This window comes from Sciurus vulgaris (assembly GCF_902686455.1).
Source record: "Sciurus vulgaris genome assembly, chromosome: 1".
Classification (NCBI taxonomy): domain Eukaryota; kingdom Metazoa; phylum Chordata; class Mammalia; order Rodentia; family Sciuridae; genus Sciurus; species Sciurus vulgaris.
The window spans coordinates 54,001,427-54,011,562 of NC_136461.1; the positions used below are offsets into that span (position 1 = coordinate 54,001,427).

General features: G+C 39.6%; 1 pseudogene across 1 annotated transcript; it reads right to left on the minus strand.

Moving 5' to 3' along the window:
* Positions 1–5,106: 5,106 nt before the first annotated feature.
* Positions 5,107–6,897, minus strand: LOC306653480 (protein Mdm4-like; annotated as a pseudogene). Its single transcript has one exon. The product of its transcript is annotated as a protein Mdm4-like (transcript).
* Between the last annotated feature and the right edge of the window lie 3,239 nt (positions 6,898–10,136).

Sequence of the window (10,136 nt, forward strand, 5' to 3'; positions counted from 1 at the left end):
CTGAGAACCCATCTGGTCCCGGACTTTTCTTTGTTGGTAGGCTTTTGATGACCTCTTCTATTTCATTGCTTGAAATTGATTTATTTAAGTTGTGTATGTCCTCCTCATTCAGTTTAGGTAATTTATATGTCTCTAGAAACTTGTCGATGTCTTCGAGGTTTTCTGTTTTGTTGGAGTATAGATTTTCAAAATAGCTTCTAATTATGTTTTGATTTCACTTGTGTCTGTTGTGATATTTCCTTGTTCATTCCAAATTTTAGTAATCTGAGTTTTCTCCCTCTTTCCTCTGTTAGTGTAGCTAAGGGTTTATCAATTTTGTTTATTTTTTCAAAGAACCAACTATTTATTTTGTTAATTTTTCCGATTGTTTCTTTTGTTTGAATTTTGTTGATTTCGGCTCTGATTTTAACTATTTTCTGTCTTCTACTACTTTTGGTGTTGGTCTGCTCTTCTTTTTGTAGGGCCTTGAGCTGTAGTGTTAAGTCTTTTATTTGTTGATTTCTACTTCTTTTGTTGAATGCGCCCCATGAAATAAATCTTCCTCTAAGTACTGCTTTCATAGTGTCCCAGAGATTTTGATATGATGTGTCTTTGTTCTCATTTACTTCTAAGAATTTTTTTATTTCCCTCCTGATGTCTTCTGTTATCCATTCATCATATAATAGCATATTATTTAATCTCCAGGTATTGGAGAAGTTTCTTTTTTTTATTCTGTCATTTATTTCTAATTTCAATCCATTATGATTTGATAGAGTACAAGGTAGTATCTCTATCTTCTTGTATTTGCTAACAGTAGCTTTGTGGCATAAAATATGGTCTATTTTAGAGAAGGATCCATGTGCTGCTGAGAAGAAAGTGTATTCGTTCTTTGTTGGATGGTATATTCTATATAAGTCGGTTAAGTCTAAATTGTTGATTGTGTTATTGAGATCTATGGTTTCTTTATTCAATTTTTGTTTGGAAGATCTATCCAGTGGTGAGAGAGGTATGTTAAATTCACCTAGTATTATTGTGTTGTGGTCTATTTGATTTCTGGAATTGAGAAGGATTTGTTTGACGTACATGGATGAGCCAATGTTTGGGGCATAGATATTTATGATTGTTATGTCTTGCTGATTTATGCTTCCCTTAAGCAGTATGTAATGTCCTTCTTTATCCCTTCTGACTAGTTTTGGCTTGAAGTCCACATTATCTGAAATGAGGATGGATACTCCAGCTTTTTTGCTGTGTCCGTGTGCATGGTATGTTTTTCCCCATCCTTTCACAGTATCTCTATGGGTATCTCTTTCTATGAGATGACTCTCTTGCAGGCAGCATATTGTTGGATTTTTCTTTTTAATCCAATCTGCCAGTCTATATCTTTTGATTGATGACTTCAGGCCATTAACATTCAGGGTTATTATTGATTTGTATTCCCAGTCATTTGACTCATTTTTGATTTTTGACATGATTTGGTCTCCTCTGTTTGGCTATTGCTTTAGGCTAGTTCCTCCCATTGCTGATTTGCATCATTGTTTTTCATCTCTTCCTCATGGAATATTTTGCTGAGAATGTTCTGTAATGCTGGCTTTCTTTTTGTAAATTCCTTTAGCTTTTGTTTATCATGGAAGGATTTTATTTCATTGTCAAATCTGAAAGTAAGTTTTGCTGGATATAAGATTCTTGGTTGGCATCCATTTTCTCTCAAGGCTTGGTAAATGTTGTTCCAGGCCCTTCTAGCTTTTAGGGTCTGGATTGAAAAATCTGCTGATATTCTTTTGGTTTCCCCCGAATGTAATTTGATTCCTTTCTCTTGCGGCCTTTAAAATTCTGTCTTTATTTTGTATGTTAGGTATTTTCATAATAATGTGCCTTGGTGTGGGTCTATTGTAATTTTGTGTATTTGGAGTCCTATAAGCCTCTTGTACTTGGTTTTCCATTTCATTCCTCAGATTTGGGAAATTTTCTGATATTATTTCATTGAATAGATTGTTCATTCCTTTGGTTTGTTTCTCTAAGCCTTCCTCAATCCCAATAATTCTTCAATTTGTCCTTTTCAGGATATCCCATAATTCTTGTAGATTCTGTTCATGATTTCTTACCATCTTCTCTGTTTGGTCAACTTTGTTTTCAAGATTAAATATTTTTTCTTCAATATCTGAGGTTCTGTCTTCCAAGTGTTCTATCCTATTGGTTATGCTTTCTATGTCGTTTTTAACTGGGCTTATTGTTTCCTTCATTTCAAGGATTTCTGTTTGGTTTTTCTTTTCAGTATCTCTAACTCTTTATTGAAATGATCTCTTGCTTCCCATATTTGCTCTTTTAACTGTTGATTGGTGCGATCATTTAATGCCTGCATTTGCTCTTTCATCTCCTCCTTCAATGCCTGCATTTGCTCTTTCATCTCCTTGTTTGCTTCCCTGATTGTTTAAATTATGTACATTCTGAACTCCCTTTCTGACATTTCTTCTGCTGTGCTGTCATTGGGTTTTATTGATATAGTATCTAGGTTTGTTTGGGACATTTTCTTCCCTTGTTTTCTCATATTGGTCAGATGTCAGTGGGACTCTGAGATATTGCAGATTTCCTCTATTGGCTTATAGTGTCCCTGTAGATTTCCAGTATATCTCCTCCCAGCCTTCAGTAGCCTGAAGTCTTGGAGGAACTTGATAATGCAGTGCTTCCAAAGAAAGCTGCCCCTAGCCTGCTACTCGTTGCAGGGCTCGGAGCTGGCTCTGTGCGGAAAGGCTTTCACTGGGCGGTCTGCTCCCAGAAGCTGGCTGTGAAAGGAGCCTGCCACTGGAGGGAGCAGGGCTCCTTGGGGAAGTCCCTGGACGCCCTGTTCTGGTCCCTGAAGCTGCCTGCGGGCCGGAGCTCGCCGCACTGGCTCCGGGACTTGGAGCTGGTTCTGTGCAGAAAGGCTCTCACTGGGGGGCCTGCCTCAAGAAGCTGGTGTGTGGAAGGGGCCCACCACCGGAGGGAGCAGGGCTACCTGGGGAAGACTCTAGCTGCCCTGCCCTGCTCTGAGAAGTCGCCCCTATTCGTGCCTGCCACCCAGGCTGAGTTTCACCCAGTGGGGGAGACTCACCCCGTGGCTCTATTTTAGTCTGAGTCTCTGAATGCCTCCCCTTCTTGAATCCTGGGTTCTGGAGTGACAGGAGATGCAGTCACCCTTTAGTCCACCATCCTGGATCACCCTGTAGAAAGAGCCTGCTGCATGAGGCAGCAGGGCTGCTTGGAGAAGTCTCCTGGCTGCCCTGCCCTGGTCCCAGAGGCTGCCTGCACGTTGGAGCTCTCCGCTGGCTCGGGGACTTGTTGCTGGCTCTGTGTAGAAAGGCTCTCACTGGGTGGTCTGCTCCAAGAAGCTAGCCGTGAAAGGAGCCTGCTGCCGGAGGGAGCCAGGCTGCTTGGGGAAGTCCCTGGCTGCCCTGTCCTGGTCCCTGAAGCTGCCTGCAGGCCAGAGCTTGCCGCTGGCTCTGGGACTTGGAGCTGGTTCTGTGCAGAAAGGCTCTCACTAGGGGGCCTGCTCTGAGAAGCTGGCTGTGTGGAAGGAGCCTGCCGCTGTAGGGATCTCTTGCATTTCTTTTGGTGTTTTCTTCCTTGCTTAAATCACACATTTGTTCTTGCATACTGTCAGTTTATCCTTTAGAGCTTTTCACATATAAATCATAGCTGTTTTAAATTACTTGTCAGATATTTCAGTATCCTTGCCATTTCTGGTTTTGATACTTACTCTTTTCAAATTGTGATTCTGTCTTTTAGTATGCCTTGTACGTTTTCTTGCTATCTGGGCATGATGTGCTAGGTAAAATAAATTGTTACAAATATTGCTTTTAGTAATATGGAGGTAAAGTACACGGAGGAGAAGCATTCTACAGTCCTATGATCACTTCTGTTTTTTAGTGAGCCTGTGCCTCTGGACTGTGAACTACACAACTGTTTCTCAGCTTTTTCTCCTGTTTTGGTGAATCAGAAAGACTCAATGAGGCTAGAGTTAGGTATTTTTCTTTCTCCAGGTCAGTTAGACTCTGATAAAACCCTAGCAGGTTAGGCTCTGGTTAATTAATTTCCTCTGGAGACAGACCTTGTTAAGAAAAACATGCTCTGGTATATTTCAAAATGGTTCCTATCCTTCCTTCCATGCCTCATCAGAAACATGAGTGGATTTTCATCCCATATTTACTGTGAGACCCTAGTCAAACTTCTAGATCTAAAACACTCAAAAGCATGAGAGTGCTCCTATGACTTGGTCCCCCTGGAGTTTTTCATACTCAGTCTTGTCTACACTGAGCATCTAGCAACTCATCAATTCCAGTTCAAATTTTCCTGTTCCAGCACTGGTTCCTTCTGTGTGTTGTTATTCTCTGTCCTGCCTTTCTGTTCCCAATTTGGGGGCGGGGAGGGGCAGTGGTTACCTGTGACATTCCTTCTCGTGGATCTGAAAATGGTTGTTGAATTTTCCATTTGTTCAGCACTTTACTCATTTTTAGGATGGAATGCAACATCTAAATTCCTCACATGCATAATTGGAAACTGGAAGTGTCCAACACCTTCTGTGAGCTATGTAGACATGTCTGACCACCCACATGGCTGACCTTAGTTGCCAGTTCCTTTAGAGGTTTTGCTTGTGTTTCATGGCCCAAAATGTCTACTACAAATCATGTTGTTAGCACAGACCACACAGTGTGTTGGTAGGCACCCATCCTAACCCTAATTTTTGGCCAAGACTGTCAGCATGGAATAAGACCTCCAGATCAACAGGGGACATTTCAAGAGCTTAGTGGTGACTCCCCAAAACAGAGATAAAGCATCAAACATTTCTTTGGAAATGTTAATCCTTGACTGGTCAATATTCCTGAGCATCTTTTCACCATGTGCTTTTTGGCTATTTGTATATCTTTGGATATGTCTATTCAGATTCATTGCCCATTTTTAAATTGGGTTGTTTGTTTTTCATCATTGAGTTGTTAGAGTGAGTTCTTTATATATTCCAGATGCAAGTTCTTTATCAGATTAATAATTTGCAAATAGTTTCTCCCAATGTGTTTGTCAGTAATTGTTTTTTCACTTTGTCAGTGGTGTTCTTGGATGCATAAAAGTTGACTTTTTTTTTTTTTTAATGTTTATGTTTATGCTGGTAATTGTTCCCTCCCAGATCTTCATCTTTGGAGGGAGAATCATTTTCATGTTAATGAAGTCCCAAACTGATCATCTAGATCTAAAATACTCAGTCTTAAGTTCAATACAAGTTTCAAAGCAAAACCAATCCAGAACACAGATGTTTAGGCGCATAAATGAACACATGGGCTACACTTAGTAGAGATGGTCAATACTGACATTTTGATGTGTGACCTGGTACCCCTAATATTTCTCTGCTATTGATTCAGCTATGCTATAAAAACCTTAATAACCAACTGAATCTCTTTCTTGCAAATAGGACATGAAGCCCCAGCCTTCTTCAATCTTCTGGCGCAGTGAAAACAAGTTGTAAGATGGCTTGTCCTTCCATGAATAATGTTTCCATCTCGTGGTCTTTTCTCACACAAGCTACATGGCTTCAAGATATTCTGGCATTCTTCCATATTTTCTACATCTGTTCTCTGCTCAGAAAGGTTATCTGATTGTTCTCCCATGCTTGAGATGGTCTCTTGGCTTTCAGAACTGTGAGCCAAATCCAAGAATTCCACTGAATTGCAGGGATTAAAAAGTTTAGAATTTCCTTCCTTTACAGACACATCTTTAGGTCTAACAACTGGAGCTGAAACAGTTCTTCGACAATCAGGTACATCAATTCCTTCATTTTCCTTCTTTTCAGGCATGGCAGTGATATCAGATGTGGAGAGAGAATGTGTTAATTTAGAACAATCTGAATACCAATCCTTCCTCAAGGCCCAGCAACGAAAACAGTACCTCTTGCTTGGAGAATTAAATTTCTTGCACTCAGTACACTGCCATTCATCCTCAGAGGTAACTTCTATATCAGTATCATCACTTAAGGACTTAGAGTCCTCAAGGTCATCATTTTTCCCCACTTCAATCATCTTTTTGTCACTCACTTTCCCTACTTCTTCACTTGCTTGTTCAGTATCAGCAGCTTCAACTTTTATTCCAACACCTAACTGCTCTGATACTGACTCATTTAAAAACCACAAATCATCTGTAGTATCTGAAACAATGGCAGCACCTATATCCTGATTTGTCTGTAAATCAGTTGAGCCATTACTTCTAGGTGTATAGTTGTTTCTCAAGTTTCCTAAAAACCACCAAGGCAGGCCAGCTACATCCCACTCCTCAAACCCAAGGTCCAACCTAGATGTCTCATCTTGGCTTAAATTTATTAAGTCTTCATCTCCTCTAGAATTTCTGCGTTTATGCTCTGAGGTAGGCAGTGTGGGAATATTACCCTCTTCAGTTCTTTTTCTGGAACCAAAACTTTCCTCTGTACTTTGCTGTAGTGGCAGTGGTTAAAGTGATAAGATTCTTTCTTAGCATATCATATAGAGGGCTTGGATCTTTCACAGAGAAGCTTTGACGTCGCAGTAGTTCTCCCAAAAGATCTCCACCACAATATACCATATGCTGCTCCTGTTGATCATAAAGCTGCTTCACCATTATATACTGGCCTAGATAGTGCATTACCTCTTTAACAGTGAACATTTCACCTTGTGCACCTGCCGCCTGCAGAATCTTCAAAAGTGGCAATTTTGGTCGTACCTTACTGATTCGTTCTGGAGAGATTCTGCAAGCACTGTCAGATGCTGAACACTGGGCAGAGGTGGAATATGATGTCATTTTGATTCTGAAGATACTGCAGTTTGTTGATAAAACTTATGGTCGCCCCATGAGTCGCTCCCCCTCGGAGCCTGGGGGGGAGGGGTGGCAGTCGCAGGTCCTAGGGCCTCGGCAGCATTTTGAAACGGCGAGGAATGAGCAAAAGTTGACTTTTGATGAAGTCCATTTTGTCTTTTTCTTTGGTTGATTGTGCTTTTCAAACTATAAATTTAATTTATTTCATAGAAATAACTTGAGGACTCTAGTTATTCCTTTCATCTCAAGTGAGCTTTGTCAGTTATGTCTTTCAAGAAATTTCTTTTATCTAAATTGCCAGATATGTTAGCATAGAATTGCTTGTACAATTCCCTTATTACCTGTTTAATGCTTGTGGAATGTAGAGTGAAATCTTCTTTTTACTCCATTTTTAAAACTCTTTCAGAGATTTATCAGTTTTTTGTGCTAAACTTAATATAGAATTTCCTTTTGCTCCATATACATTTTTAATATTTTAGATATAACAGTTTTTCTTTCATTACTAACAGTATAGCAGAATTCAAATCATAAGTAAACAACTCATATCATTTCAAAACTGAAGTTAATGGTGACATTTATATCCAATCTGATTGACTCTCAGCAGCTTGAATTTTGAGTTCTCAAAGTCCGGTAGCTTCTTTTCCCTTCCTTGTGGCTTAGATATGCTTGGATTAACCCATAATATAAGAACACCTATAGAGTTTGTGACTCTACAATTTATGCTTGAGCAGACTGAAGTGTGCCAACAGTGTGATACTAGGTGCCTGAACAAGATTACAAGATTACAACTATCGACAAATGTCTCCTTGATGACCTTTCTGACCCTTGAGGTAGGAACTGTGGAATTAATATTTCTTGGCTGTAACAACCACATTGCTGAGAACAGCTTTGACTTATCACCCCAAATCTCAAATTTAGATACTTTTTTGGGTTTTTTTTTAGAGCCAGGGTCTTACTGTGTTCCTTATGCTGGCCTCAGACTCCTGGGCTCCAGTAATCCTCCTGCCTCAGCCTGGGACTACAATTACAGACCACCATCATGCCCAGCATAAAATTAAAGAATTTAATCCATACTGTAGAATGATTTAGGGTGATAGTGGAGGAAGTCTTTCTGTGTGTGATCCAGGAGGTACCTTTTTCACTCACCCTGAGGTGACTGTAGTAGTACCTTCATTTACTCCTTATTATTATTATTGAATGTCCTATTATTCCCTTATTATTGAATATCCTATCTTTATGTGAATGTAAGTTTCTGACCAGAATAATTTTTCTTTTCTCTGAAGAATGTCTTTTAATATTTCTTTCAAGGCATATGTACTGGTAACCAAGACCCTCATATTTTTATCTGATAAAAATATTACTTCAGGGCTGGGGATACAGCTCAGTTGGTAAAGTGTGTGGCTTGCATGCACAACAAAACAAAAAAAAATTCAAAAAATTTTTTGTTCTCTCCTTTCTTCTCCTGTCATTCTCAAACTGGTGTTACCTTTCTGTAAGTGTCCATTAGTTCTTGGATGTGTGTCTCATTTTTTTCTTTAGTCTTCTATTTGTTTTCATTTTGGGAAGTTTCTATTGACACATGCATGATCTCGCCAGTTCTTACATCCAGTCTACTGATGAGTCTATCAGATGCGTTCTTCTTTTCCAATAGTAAGGCATAACTAATAGGTAGAAGCTGATATAAACAAATAGGTAGAAGGAGTGTGGAATTTATGTTAGGAGCTCAGCATGTATTCCTGCCACACTCCTATGCGTAGAATTTTTTTTGTTCTACCTTCTCCTGATCCCAAGGGCAACAGGTTTGCTCTGCCCAGTGTGTGACTCAGAGCCGGAAGGGTGAAGTTTGCTAAGATGCTGGCATGTAGAAAATCACCCACAGTGTTACAGGTAACACATGCTAAGAAGCCAGCAGGGGCATTACTAAAACTTACTGGGAAGTAGACCTCTGATAGCTTCCCACTAGAGTGTTGCTAAGATTTGCTGGGAAGCCACCTGTGCATGTCACTGAAATGTGCTTAGAACTGTCCCCTGGGATGGATGTTGGTCAAACTCACTAGATAGCTACCATTTTAAATTTTATTTTTCTATTTGTTCTACTTAGTTATATATTATAGTAGACTGCACTTTGCCATATTGTATATAAAATGTAGTATAACTTCTCCATCTTCTTAAAAAATTTTTAAAGAATTTTTATAGACTGCAGTTTGATTCATTGTACACAAATGGAGTTCATCGTTTCATTTCTGTGGTTGTACATGATGTAGACTCATACCATTCCTGTAATCATACATGTACTTAGGGTAATGATGTCTGTCTCATTCCACAATTTTTCATACCCTCCCTCTCATTTCCCTCTACATAATCTAAAGTTCCTTCATTCTACTCTCACTCCCCACCCCCACCCTCATTATATATCATCATCTACTTATCGGGGAAAACATTCGGCCTTTGGTTTTTTGGGATTGGCTTATTTCACTTAGCATGATATTCTCCAATTCCATCCATTTATCTGCAAATGCCATAATATTATTCTTCTTTATGGCTGAATAATATTCCATTGTGTATATATACACAGCAGTGCGGAGAATCCTCAGAAAACTTCTTATTCTTCTGGCTATACATAATGTAGATTCACACCAGTTGTGCAGTCATATATGCACAAGTCCAATTTTTTAAAATTTATTTATTTTAATTAAAAATCATAAATTTACATGGGGCAATGTTGTTTGATTCATTCTGTTATTTTTTTTCCTTCCCCCCACCCCACCCACCCATCTTTTCCCTCTATACAGTCCTTCCTTCCTCCATTCTTACCACCCTCCTTATCCCTAACCCTAAACCTAACCCTAACCCTAACGCTAACCCCTCCTACCCCCCCTTATATGTCCTCATCCACTTATCAGCGAGATCATTCGTCCTTTAGTTTTTTGAGATTGGCTTATCTCACTTAGCATGATATCCTCCAATTTCATCCATTTGCCTGCAAATGCCATAATTTTATCATTCTTCATGGTGGAGTAATATTCCATTGTATATATATGCCACAGTTTCTTTATCCATTCATCAACTGAAGGGCATCTAGGTTGGTTCCACAATCTGGCTATAGTGAACTGAGCAGCTATGAACATTGATGTGGCTGTACCTCTGTAGTATGCTGATTTTAAGTCCTTTGGGTACAGGCCAAGGAGTGGGATAGCTGGGTCAAATGGTGGTTCCATTCCAAGCTTTCTGAGGAATCTCCATACTGCTTTCCAGAATGGCTGCACTAATTTGCAACCCCACCAGCAATGTATGAGTGTACCTTTTCCCTCACATCCTCACCAACACCTATTGTTGCTGTGTTCTTGATA